The sequence below is a fragment of the Macaca mulatta genome, chromosome 9 (assembly GCF_049350105.2).
Source record: "Macaca mulatta isolate MMU2019108-1 chromosome 9, T2T-MMU8v2.0, whole genome shotgun sequence".
Taxonomy (NCBI): Eukaryota; Metazoa; Chordata; class Mammalia; order Primates; family Cercopithecidae; genus Macaca; species Macaca mulatta.
Window position 1 is genome coordinate 58,993,760 of NC_133414.1, and position 14,210 is coordinate 59,007,969.

Below are 14,210 nucleotides of genomic sequence, written 5' to 3' on the forward strand. Positions count from 1 at the left end.
AATGAAAAAGAAAAGACAGATAAAACATTTTGAAGAAAGCACAGTAATGTATTCCCAACAGGATTTACGGGATGAAGGAGAGAAGAGGCAACGATAACTACAAAATTTCTAGCCTGAGAGACTGGTAGAAAAAAATGGTGGTATCAGGGACAGATGGGGTTATTAAGAAAAAGGATTGGATTTTTTAAAATGAAGATCTGGTGTAAAATTATCCTCAGGAAAATTGGAAATCCAGGCACGTACTTCTCTCCATCATGTCCTTGCATAGTGCAGTCCCTCTGCCTGTCCATGCCTTGCCTCCCCCTCCCTAGGATTCCTATCCCTCTCTTAAGACCCATCTCAAATATCACCTAGACTTGTAAGTAATTTATATGAAACTGGATAGCTGAGGTTTCACACCTTTATCCCTTTAACCTTTTTTATAACAAATTACTGTTATCTTTTACTAAATCCAACTTTATATTCACCATTTTAACTAGCATCATTTCCATTTCCAAGACCTGTTTGGTGTGAAAGTGCAGCTAAGTTTACAGTCAATCAAGATCAGAATAAAAGAATCTACCAAAAAAATTAACTAGATCCCCTTTTAATGCATAATCTTCCATCCATCAGGCTGTAAATTAAATACCTAACATAAAACAAAGCTGTATGTTTCATGGATATGTACCTATATAACTGCAGGGAACACGATTTGGAAGGATATACACTTAGAGAAGACCTGGGTCACATGTGGTACTCAAGGGAGTCTTCACCTTTCTTTTTGTATTTAAATTTTGATAGAAATATATATATGTATTATAATTTTACATTTTTAATGAAAAAAGTATTTTTCCTTTTTTTTCCTTGATCTGTCAACAGGTTATATTTTTCCAATATCAGCTAAATATTTGCTTCCCAGAAAGCTTAGTTATCTTTTCAGAATTTATTCAGGTTAAAATAAAAGATTTAGACTGAATTAAAAATCTAAGATGATATTTGCCTACTTTATACAGAACAGTACATTGATGCTGCTAAAGCAATTAAAGTATAATTTTTCTTTTCTTTTCTTTTCTTTTCTTTTTTTTTTGAGACGGAGTCTCAAAGCTCCAGTGCTGGTGGATCATGCCTGAAATGCAAAGAGCTCCCCAGGGGTAGCCCCCAGGGCCACACACCAGCCTCACACTCCTTCCACACTGCATCTTCCCCCAGGGCCACACACCAGCCTCACACTCCTTCCACACTGCATCTTCGCCCAGGCCCACAGTAACAACCCACATGGCTTTGCCAGCACGTGTGTGCACAGGCAAGTTTTGCTTATCTTGTCCTGCCAGCCTGCATGTATGTGTACACCCTGCCCTGCAACTGCTGCAGCAGGAGTGCAGTCTGCTCCACTCTCCCCTCTGACCATCAACAGTCAGAGCCTTGGCAGGCACAGAGCCAGCCAGCCCAACCCCGTCCCTGCCAGCGCCCCACACATTTGCCAGCACTGCCCCAAGTGAAACTAGGCATGGAGAACAGCAGACTCTCCCCAATGCTGAGCGCTCCCCAACACCCTGCTCTCATGTCAACACCACTACCGGTGCAACCACATGCAGTCACCAGCAGGGGCCCCCACCATGCAAACTGTGTTCCCTTTGCCACTGTGGTAAATGCTGGCACAGAGGCAGGCACACCAGCACCCACTAGCACCCTACTGCAGCCATGCTGCTGCTGCCACTGCTGCTGGCACATGCAAATGAGGATGGATTCCACTGTCTCTGTACTACTAAATGCTTTGGCTGACACCACCAACTAGAGTGTAGTGACCAGCCGTCTGAGAGCATCTTGGCTTACCCAGTGCAGTGGATTCTTAACCTCGAGGAGACAGAACAAAGTTGGGACTCAACACAAGTCCTCCGGAGTTAGAGCATGCAGTCCAGTAGTTGGGAGCTGAGTCCTGGCCCTCTCAAATCTTCCAGAAATGAAGCCAGTTGACTGAATCCACCTTATATCACAGTGATACCCTCAAGGTCATCAAATAGGATAAAAGGAAAAAACCCATCCAAAGGTCAGCAACTTCAAAGATTGAAGAAACATAACGCTACAAAGATAAAAAAGAACCAGTGCAAGAACTCTGACAACTCAAAAAACCAGAGTGCCTTCTTTCCTCCAAACAGCTGCACCACTTCTCCAGAAAGGGGTCTGAACCAGGCTGAGATGGCTGAAATGACAGAAATAGAATTCAGAATATGGATAGGAATGAAGATCATCAAGATGCAGGAGTATATTGAAAGCCAATCTAAGGAAGCTAAGAATCATGATAACAATGCAGAAACCAACAGACAAAATAGCCAGTACAGAAAAGAATGTAACCAACTTGATAGAGCTAAAAAACACACTACAAGAATTTGATTAATAGCAGAATAGACCAAGTGGAAGAAAGTATCTCAGGGTTTGAAGACTGGCTTTCTGAAAGAAGACAGGCAGACATGAATGAAGAAAATAAAATACAAAGGAAGGAATAAAACCTCTGAGAAATATGGGATTATGTAAAGAGACCAGATCTATGACTCATTGGTGTCCCTGAAAGAGATGGAGAGAGTATAAGCAACTTGGGAAATATATTCCAGGATATCATTTATGAGTACTTCCCTGACCAGGCTAGAGAGAATGACATTCAAATTCAGAAAATGCAGAGAATCCTAATAAGATAGTTCACAAGAAGATCATCCCCAAGATACAAACTCATTAGATTCTCCAAGGTCAAAATGAAAAAAAAAAAAATGTTAAAGGCAGCTAGAGAGAAACGTCAGGTCACCTACAAAAGGAACCCCATCAGGCTAACAGTGAATCTTTCAGAGGAACCTCTACAAGCCAGGAGAGATTGGCGGCCTACCTTCAACATTCTTAATAAAAAGAAATTCCAACCGAGAATTTCATATCTGGCTAAATTAAGCTCCATAAGTGAAAGAAGAATAAGATCCTTTTCAGACAAGCAAATGCTGGGAGAATTTGTCATGACAAGACCTACCTTATAAAAGCGCCTGAAGAAAGCACTAAATGTTAAAGGGAAAGACCATACCAGCCACTACAAAAACATACTGAAGTATGCAGACCAATGATAGTATAAAGCAACCACACAAAGAAGACCACATAATAACCAGCTAACATCATGATGACAAGATCAAATCCACACATATCAATACTAACCTTGAATGTAAATTGGCTAAATGCCCCAATTAAAAGGCACACCATGGCAATCCAGATAAAGAATTAAGACTCATTGGTATGCTGTCTTCAAGAAACTCATCTCACATGCAGTGACACTCATAGGATCAAAATAAAGGGATGGAGAAAAATCTACCAAGCAAATGGAAAACAAAAAAAAATCAGGGGTTGCAATCCTAACTTCATACAAAGCAAACTTTACAAACCAACAAAGATGAAAAAAAGCACAAAGAAGGGCATTACGTAATGGTGAAGTGTTCAATTGAACAAGAAAACCTAACTATTCTAAATATTAATATATATGCATCCAAAACAGGAGCACCCAGATTCATAAAGCAAGTTCTTAGAGACCTTCAAAGAGACTTAGACTCCCACACAATAGTAGTGGGAGATTTTCACATCTCACTGACAGTATTAGGTAGATCACTGGGGCAGAAAATTAACAACGATGTTCAGGACTTGAACTCAGCACTGGATCAAATGGACTTGATAAACATCTACAGAACTCTCTTCCCTAAAATAACAAAATAAACATTCTCATCACCACATGACACATACTCCAAAATCGGTTACAGAATCATACACAAAACACTCCTCAGCAAATGTAAAAGAACTGAAATCATAACAACCAACCTCTCAACCCATAGTGCAATCAAATTAGAAATCAAGACTAAGAAATTCACTCAAAATCATACGATTACATGGAAATTGAATAACCTTCTCCTAAAAGACTTTTGGGTAAATAATGAACTTACGGCTAAAATTAAGAAGTTCTTTGAAAGTAATGACAAAAAAGATAGAACATACCAGAATCTCTGGGACACAACCAAGGTGGTATTAAGATGGAAATTTACAGCACGAAATACCCACATCAAAAAGTTAGAAATATCTCAATTTAACAACCTAACATCACAACTAAAATAACAAAAGAACCAAGAGAAAACCAGTCCCAAAGCCAGCAGAAGACAATAAATAACCAAAATCAGAGCTGAACTGAAGGAGATTGAAACACAAAAGTATTCAAAAGATCAATGAATCCAGGAATTGGTTTTTTGAAAAATATCAATAAAATAGACTGCTAGCTAGACTAACAAGAGAGAAAATCCATATAAACACAATCAGAAACAATGGAGGAGATATTACCACTGACTCCAAAGAAATACAAATAACCCATCAGAGAATGTTTTGAATACCTCTATGCACACACAAGAAAATCTAGAAGAAATATATAAATTCCTGGACACATACACCCTCCCAAGACCAAGCCAGCAAAAACTGTAATCCCTGAACAGACCAATAATGAATGAGCTCTGAAATTTAATCAGTAATGAATAGGCTACCAAAAAAAAAAAAAAAAAGCCCAAGTCCAGACAGATTCGCAGCTGAATTCTACCAGAAGTACAAAGAAGAGCTAGTACCATTCCTGCTGAAACTACTCCAAAAAATTGAGGAGGAGGGACTCCTTCTCCTTCATAACTCACTCTGTGAGTCCAGCATCATTCGATACCAAAACCTGGCAGAGACACAACCAAAATAAAAGGAAACTTCAGACAAATATCCTTGGTGAACAGCAATGCAAAAATTCTCAACAAAACTCAGCAAACTGAATCCAGCAGCACATCAAAAAGCTTATCCATCACAGTTAAGTAAGCTTTATCCCTGGGATGCAACGTTAGTTCAACATACACAAATCAATAAATGTGATTTGTCACATAAAGAGAACTAAAGACAAAAACCACATGATTATCTCAATACATGCAGAAAAGGCTTTTGATAAAAATCAACATCCATTCATGCTAAAAATTCTCAGTAAACTAGGTATTGAAGGAACATACCACAAAATAATAAGAGCCATGTATGACAAACCCACAGTCAACATCATACTGAATGGGCACAAGCTGGAAGCATTCCTGTTGAAAACTGGCACAGTCAAGCATGCCCTCTCTCACCAATTCTATTCAACAAAATATTGGAAGTCTTGGCCAGAGAAATCAAGCAAGAGAAAGAAAGAAAGGACATAAAAATCAAACAAGAGGAAGTCAAATATTCCTGTTGGCAGATCATCCTATATCTAGAAAACCCCATAGTCTTGGCCCAAAAGCTCTTTAAGCTGATACGTTCAGCAGGCTCAGGATACAAAATCAATGTACAAAAATCACTAACATTCCTATACACCAACATCAGTGAAGCCAAGAGCCAAATCAGGAATGCAATCCCATTCACAATTGCCACAAACGAATAAACTACCTAGGAATACAGTTAATCAGGGAAGTGGAAGATCTCTACAATGACAGCTACAAAACACTGCTCTAAAAAATCGAGATGACACAAAAAAATGGAAAAAATTCTATGCTCAAGGATAGGAAGAATCAATATTGTTAAAATGGTCAAAGTAATTATAACTTTGATGCTATTCCTATTAAACTACCAATGACATTCTTCACAACACTAGAAAAAATTTACCTTAAAATTCACATGGAACGAAAACAAAGAACTTGAATAGACAAGGCAATCCTAAACAAAAACAACAAAGCTGGAGGTATTATGCTACCCTACTTCGAACTATACTACAGGACTCCAGTACCTAAAACAGTATGGTACTGGTACAAAAACAGATACCAATGGAACAGAATAGAGAGCCCAGAAATAAGGACACGTGCCTACAACTATCTGATCTTTGACAAAGCTGACAAAAACAAGCAATGGAGAAAGAACTCCCTACTCAATACATGGTGCTGGGATAACTGGCTAGCTATATGCAGGAGATTGAAGCTGAACCCTTTATTTACACCATATACAAAAATTAACTCAAGATGTATGAAAGACTTGGCCTGATGCAGTGGCTCATGCCCGTAATCCCCACACTTTGGGAGGCCCAAGCAGGCAGATCACCTGAAGTCAGGAGTTCAAGACCAGCCTGGGAAACATGGAGAAACCCCAGTCTCTACTAAAAATACAAAAATTAGCTAGGCATGCTGGTGCACACCTGTAGTCCCAGCTACTCAGGAAGCTGAGGCAGGAGAAACAGTTGAACCTAGGAGGCAGAGGTGGCAGTGAGCTGAGATTGAGCCACTACTCTCCAACCTGAGTAACAGAGTGAGACTCCATCACAAAAAAAAAAGAAAGAAAGAAAGGAAAGAAAGGAAAGGAAGAAAGGAAGAAAAGAAAGAAAGAAAGAAAGAAAGAAAGAAAGAAGGAAAGAAAGAAAGAAAGAAAGAAAGAAAGAAAGAAAGAAAGAAAGAAAGACAGACAGACAGACAGACAGAAAGAAAGAAAGAAAGAAAGAAAGAAAGAAAGAAAGAAAGAAAGAAAGAAAGAAAGAAAGGAGGGAGGGAGGGAGGGAGGGAGGGAGGGAGGGAAGGAAAGAAGGAAAGGAAGGAAGGAAGGAAGGATTAAAGACTTAAATGTAAAAACTCTGGAAGATGGCTGGGGACAGTGGCTCAAGCCTGTAATCCCCGCAATTTGGGAGGCCGAGGCAGGTGGATCTCCTGAGGTCAGGAGTTCAAGATCAGCCTGGCCAACATGGTGAAACGCCCCCGTCTCTATTAAAAATACAAAAAATTAGCCAGGCATGGTGGCAGGTGCCTGTAATCCCAGCTACTCAGGAGGCTGGGGCAGGAGAATCACTTGAACCCAGGAGGCAGAGGTTGCAGTGAGCCCAGGTCGCGCCACTGCACTCCAGCCTGGATGACAGAACAAAACTCTGTCTGAAAAAAAAAAAAAAAAAAAAAAAACCCTGGAAGACAACCTAGGCAATACCACTCTGGATGTAGGAATGAGCCAAGATTTTATGACAAAGACACCAAAAGCAATTACTTCAAAAGCAAAAATTGACAAATGAGATCTAATTAAACTAAGAATGTCTGCACAGTGAAAGAAACTATCAACAGAATAAACAGACAACAACAGAACAGGAGAAAATTTTTGCAAACCATCCATCCAACAAAGGTCTAATATCTAGCATCTATAAGGAATGTACACAAATTTACAAGAAAAAAAAATTCCCATCCAAAAGTAAGCAAAGGACATGAACAGACACTTTTCAAAAGAAGACATATGTGATGGTTAATATTCAGTGTCAAATGGACTGAAGGATGCAAAGGATTTTTCCTGGGTGTGTCTGTGAGAATGTTGCCAAAGCAGATTAACATTTGAGACAGTGGACTGGGAGAGGCAGACCCACCCTCAATCTGGGTGGGCACCGTCTAAATAGCTGCCAGCGTGGCAAGAATAAAACAGGCAGAAGAACGTGGAAGGATTTGACTTGCTGAGTCTTCCAGCCTTCATGTTTCTCCCATGCTAGATGCTTCCTGCCCTCGAACATCAGACTCCAAGTTCTTCAGCTTTTGGACTCTTGGACTTACATCAGTGTTATGCCAGTGTCTCTCAGGACTTTGGCCACTGCAGACTGAAGGCTGCACTATGAGTTTCCCTACTTTTGAGGTTTTGGGACTTGGACTGATTCACCACAGCCTTCCTTGCTCCTCAGCTTGCTGACAGCCTATCGTGGGACTTCACTTTGTGATCATGTGAGTCATTTCTCCTAATAACCTCCCTTTCATATATACATATATCCTGTTAGTTCTGTCCCTCTAGAGTACCCTAATACAACATACATGTGGCCAACAAGCATATAAGAAAAGGATCAACATCATTGATCATTAGAGAAATGCAAATCAAAACCACAATGAGATGCCATCTCACACCAGTCAGAATGGCTATTTACAAAAAATAACAGATGAACAAAAAATAACAGATGCACAAAAAATAACAGATGCTGATGAGGTTGTGGAAAAAAATGAACACTTATGCACTGGGTTTCTTTGTTTGTTTGTTTGTTTGCTTGTTTGTTTGTTTAAGACACAGTCTTGTTCTGTCACCCAGGTTGGGGTGTAGTGGCACAATCTCGGCTCACTGCAACCTCTGCCTCCCTCGTTTAAGCAACTATTTTGCCTCAAACTCCCTAGTAGCTGGGATTACAGATGTATGTCACCATGCCCAGCTAATTTTTGTGGTTTTAGTAGAGAACGGGTTTTGCCACATTGGCCAGGCTGGTCTCAACCTCGGTGATTCCTGACCTTAGTGATCTACCCGCCCCAGCCTCCCAAAGTGCTGGGATTACAGGTGTGAACCACTGCACCTGGCCAGGAAAACTTAAAACACTGTTGATAGGAGTGTAAATTAGTTCATCACAACTTTTTTGGCACTAGGAACCAGTTTCATGGAAGATGATTTTTTCATGTACCAGGGGTGTAGGGAAGATGGTTTTGGGATGATTCAAGCACATTTTATCTGTTTATTTATTTATTTATATTATTATTATCCTTTGAGATGAAATCTCACTCTTGTCACCCAGGCTGCAGTGCAATGGCGTGATCTAGGCTCACTGCAATCTCTGCTTCCCAGGTTCAAGTAATTCTCCTGCCTCAGCCTCCCAAGTAACTGGGATTACAGGCATCCGCCACCACACCTAGCTACGTTTTGTATTTTTAGTAGAGATGGGGTTTCACCATGTTGGCCAGGCTGGTCTCAAACTCCTGACCTCAGGTGATCCACCTATCTTGGCCTCCCAAAGTGCTGGAATTACGAACATGAGCAACTGCGCCCAGAACAGGCACATTGCATTTATTGTGCCCTTTATTTCTATTATTATTACATTGTAATGTGTAATAATTATATGCCTCACCATAATGTAGAATCAGGGGGAGCCCTGAGCTTGTTTTTCTGCAACTAGAGGTCCCATCTGGGAATGATGGGAGACAGTGACAGATGCACACACTGCAGGGGAAGTGCATTAGATTATCAGGCATCAGATTCTCATAAGGAACATGCAACCTAGACCTCTCACATGTTCAGTTCATGATAAGGTTGGTGCTTCTATGAGAATCTAATGCCACCATTGATCTGACAGCAGGCAAAGCTCAGGCAGTAATGCGAATGATGGGGAATAGCTGTAAATACAGATGAAGCTTCGCTTGCTTGCTCACTGCTCCTACTGCTGTGTGGCCCAATTCCTCACCAGGTCATGGACCTAGTCCATGGCCCACAGGGTTGGGGACCCCTGATCTAATGTGACAATTTTGTAAATCAGATTCTATACCCCCTATTTGTTGTTGCTGTTGTTTCTGCTGTTTGTTATTGTTGTTCAGTGTTTAACAAGCCTTCTGAAATAATTTTGTAGTCTGGGGCTACTCTTCAACTCTCAGCCAGGCAGTTTAAATCTCTACCTTAGCCTTCACTTCCTGCTTGCCCAGAGCTTCAAGGTCAGTCAGAGGTGAGAGCTTTGAGCCTTTCCAGGTCTTTACTGAACCTGTACACAGCTCTACACTTGGGAGTAGCCCTTTAAATGTTTTTGACAAATGCCCTCAGGGAAAAAGCTTTAAGTGAGCTCTTAGGACAAATAAAGACATCCCTGAAGTGTGATGTTTCTGAAAACCATCAGCCAAGTCAAATGACAGTTCTCTGGGAATGAGGCTTGGAAGGAAATCCAGCCCCATTCTGTCTTTCCAGTGGCTTCCAGGCTATTGGTCTTCACTGTAATTATGGGCTATTAATTTTCAAGGCTGCAGTGGAGCCAGTGAGGAGGGGATGAGAATAGAACAGGGCAAGTTAAAAATACCATACCGCTTGCTGTTCTTAATGAGATTTTTCAATTTGTTTGTGTGTGTATATGTATATACACACATACACATACACACACATACACAGTGAATGGAAAATAAATCTTGGGGCCCCAAAATCACTAAGCTAAAGGGAAAAGTCAAGCTGGAACCTGCTTAGGGCAAATCTGCCTCCCATTCTATTCAAAGTCATCCCTCTGTTCACTGAGATAAATGCATATCTGATTGCTTCTTTTGGAAAGGCTAATCAGAAACTCAGAAGAATGCAACCATTTGTCTCTCACCTACCTGTGACCTGGAAGCCTTCTCACTGCTTGAGCTGTCCCACCTTTCTTGACAGAACCAATGTATATCTTGCATATATTGATTGATGTCTCATGTCTCCCTAAAATGTATAAAACCAAGCTGTGCCCTGACGACCTTGGGCACGTGTCATCAGGACCTCCTGAGACTGTGTCACAGACGTGCATCCTCAACCTTGGCAAAATAAACTTTCCAAATTAACTGAGACCTTTCTCAGATATTCAAGGCCAACATTTTGGCAATCATGAAGAGATTCTGGGTGGAGGCCCCCCTGAACTTTGACAAATCTCCTATCGGTGCTCAGTACCAGCTTGAACTATCTCTATGGCTCAAACCAATTGGACAATTTGCTGAGGCCTGGAAGCACCCCTTCCAGAGAATCACTGATCTTTCAAAATTTGATCAAGATCTAAAGTTTATTTTGCTGTACAACTCCTTTTGTTGGAGTTTTACTAGCTTCCAATACAAGAAAGGCAAGTTTTTCCTGCTGTGATGACGATGAAATGCAGGTAACTCCTTTATGGAGTTTGATCTTGCTTCCAATGGGGAAGACAAATTTGAGTTTTTTCCTGCTTCTAGGATGGTAGAGAGCGGCCTTCAGCCTGAGACCCATCCCTTACCTAAGGATGGGTAATTGAATTGGGGTTCGTCTTGGCTAAAGTTAAGATTAACAACCAGTTGGTTTTAATGTCTCTTTACCATGGGAGCACTCAGTAGTTGGATAAGTTGTGCCATCTTTGTTTTGTTTAATTGTTGTTGTTGTTGTTGTTGTTGTTGTTGTTGTTTCAGTCTTTTTCCCATTGGGATTGATCAACTCTATCCAACTTGATCAAACCCAGAGGAAACTTCCAAATTATGGGGAACAAGACCTCTGAAGTGGCTAAATTCCCACACTGTGGTGGGGGAGAAAAATGTCCAAAAAAAGAAAAAAAAAAAAGGAAAGATTTTTTTATTTTGACTACTTAAGGGGCTTTATTTACATAACAAGGCCACCTTTTTGCTAGCCAGGCCAAACTGAAAGGGCAATGGCTGTCACCCCACACTGCAGTTCCATAGCTAAGGGCTCTGGCTTCTTTTTTTCCACCATGACAGCTTAGCTGTGGTTCCTAAATCAAGCCATTTCTGGTTTGATACTTGGTACTTCTGAAATAGCAGCAATTTGTTCTAGCTGAATTATGGTAATGAGATTTAAAAAGATTTCTTTAAAGGAGCTCAATGATGAAAAGTCAGCTTAACTAAAAGCTAACTCCAAGATGTGTGTGTGTGTGTGTGTGTGTGCATGTGTGTGTGTGTGTGTGTATGCGTGTGTGTATTTGTATTGAAAAGGCCTTCACATACATTTTTTTTCTCCCAGGACTTTGTCTCACTCTCTCTCTTTTTTAGCTAAAGATTTTTTTTCTCAGTTGACTGAATTCTGGTTTTTTTCCACTTACTTCTGCTGTCTCTCCTTTCTCTTGCACACTCTGCTGCATTAGGGACCTAAAATATTATAGTTTATAATAACCTGGCTTTCCTTCAAGAAAGCAGAGAAGGCACCAGACCCCCTTTTGGGGAGAAACCTGTTTTTCCTTATGAAACCCCAACAGTATAAACAGACAAGTTCATCTCAGCTCTTAAACTACTTGCTTTTTTATTGTGTTACCTGACTTATTGACTAAAAGAGTTATTGTACCAAAGCCTACTCTGGTTTTTAAGGAAGAGTGTAGTTTAGACATTAGAAGTGTCTTCGTTTAAAAAACTTTTTAAGTGCACTGTGAAAGCATCACATGTCTAGCCTCAAAATAATTCTCCCTTTTTGGAGACCCAGGATTCAGTGTGGGCTCTGCCCAGAGCTCAGAGACCTAGTCAAAAGATAGGTAGTTCCTATATAAATAAAACTGGTCTCCTTATATAATCCTATGACAGATTTCTTTTTTGTTTTTTTTTCTGAGACAGAGTTTTCACTCTTGTTGCCCAGGCTGGGGTGCAGTGATGCAATCTCAGCTCACTGCAACCTCTGCCTCCTGGGTTCAAGTGATTCTTCTGCCTTAGTCTCTCGAGTAGCTGGGACAAAGGCGCCCACCACCACGTCTGGCTAATTTTTGTATTTTTAGTAGAAACAGGGTTTCACCATGGTTGGGCGGGATGCTCTTGATCTCCTGTTACCACATGATCCATCTGCCTCAGCCTCCCAAAGTGCTGGAATTACAGGCATAAGCCACCGTGCCCAGATATCCTATGATAGACTTCTGTAATTTTTATGTTTGATTTGGCATCCCTCTTTTTTTTTTTCTGAGATGCAAACTCTCCCTGTCACCCAGCCTCGAGTGCAGTGACACAGTCTCAGCTCACTGAAACCCCTGCCTCCCAGGTTCTAGTGATTCTTCCACCTCAGCTGTAGCAGGATGAGCCACAGACAAAACTCCTCAGACACCGAGTTAAAGGAGGAAGGGGTTTATTCAGCCGGGAGCATCGGCAAGCCTCCTATCGCAAGAGCTGAGCTCCCCAAGTGAGCAATTCCTGTCCCTTTTAAGGACTTACAACTCTAAGGGAGTCCACATGAGAGGGTCATGATCGATTGAGCAAGCAGGGGGTACGTGACTGGGGGCTGCATGTTCCAGCAATCAGAACGAGACAGAACAGGACAGGAATTTTCACAGTGCTTTTCGATACAATGTCTGGAATCTATAGATAACATAACCGGTTAGGTCAGGGGTCGATCTTTAACTACCAGGCCCAGGGCGCAGCACTGGGATGTCTGCCCGTGAATTTCATTTCTGCCTTTTAGTTTTTACTTTCTTCCTTGGAGGCAGAAATTGGGCATAAGACAATATGAGGGATGGTCTCCTCCCTTATTCCCCCGCTTTGAGACTCTCATTCATTTTATTAGTGGGAGTTCTCACTTTCATCTTCACTATCTATGTCTTCCTGCATGACAGATTGATAGTGATTTATGTAGTACACTTGTGTTGAAGCATTCTGGTGAACTAGACTAGCGATGAAACCTTTTACCATTTGAATGAGTACAGGTAGTAAATAATGCATCAGTAAGCAGGTTCCTATTACTATTACAATTTTTATTATAACTCTTTAAATCCTCCTAGCACTAGGAACCATTTGTAAACATGGCCTCAGGGTCAAATCCGTGCCACACTTGTACAGGAATATGTGCCAGTTTCATCACGTTTTTAACTATATCTTCAACTACTTGCCCCTGATCATCTATGTGCAGGCAACAATTGGTAAGGTTAAATTTTCTACAGACTTCTCTTTTAGCTGCTAGCAAGTAGTCAAGAGTCAATCTATTTTGATAGATAGCATATCTCATCTGAGTTTCTTGCCAGGCCAGAATAGTCAAGGCTCTGCTGGTCTTATTAGTGATTAATTTTAAGACCACTTGTAACTGTATGATTCGGTTGAGCATGTAAATGGGGGTCCGGTACCTTAATGATCTGTCTCGTGCCTAAGTAGCAGGCCTATAATGTTGTATGATTCTCTCAGGGGGCTATTTATTATCTTTTTTTTTTTTTATAGCTATTCTTCTCTTTTCACAGGAAGCACAGACAGGGAAGCCCAGGAGTTCGCCTGTCTTTATCAGCAGGAAGAAAGGTGGTTTAATAACACCAATAACACAACTACCTGCCCACTGGTCAGGTAATTTGGTGTAAGGTCTATGCCTACATATCCAGTATAATCCAGTGGGGGCTGTCCAGTCCTGGTGGGACTCTGGGTGGGTCTACACAGTTTGCAACTTTGGGAATTTACTAAATGGATTTTTCTTAGTATGGTTAAGACTTCACTAGGTGGCTATTTTTGTAGTACTATTATACAGTTTTTGCCTAAGGCAGCTGAGTCTTCCTACAGGAAGGGAGAAGTCCTTCCCGGCTCTTGCTATGCAGTATTGTCTAATGATTGAGGCTTTTAGGACCTAGAAATTATCAGGGTGATTTTTTTTTTTTTTTTTTTTTTTTTGAGCTGGGAATTCATCAGGAACTGGGTCTGTAGGTACTAATTCTCAGGTTTCCTATGGCCATTGATCTCTTATTGCAGTTCCTCCATATATGTAACATGAAGTGACATTGAGAGACTGGGTTTTATGCTCCACTAATTGCAAAAACAAAT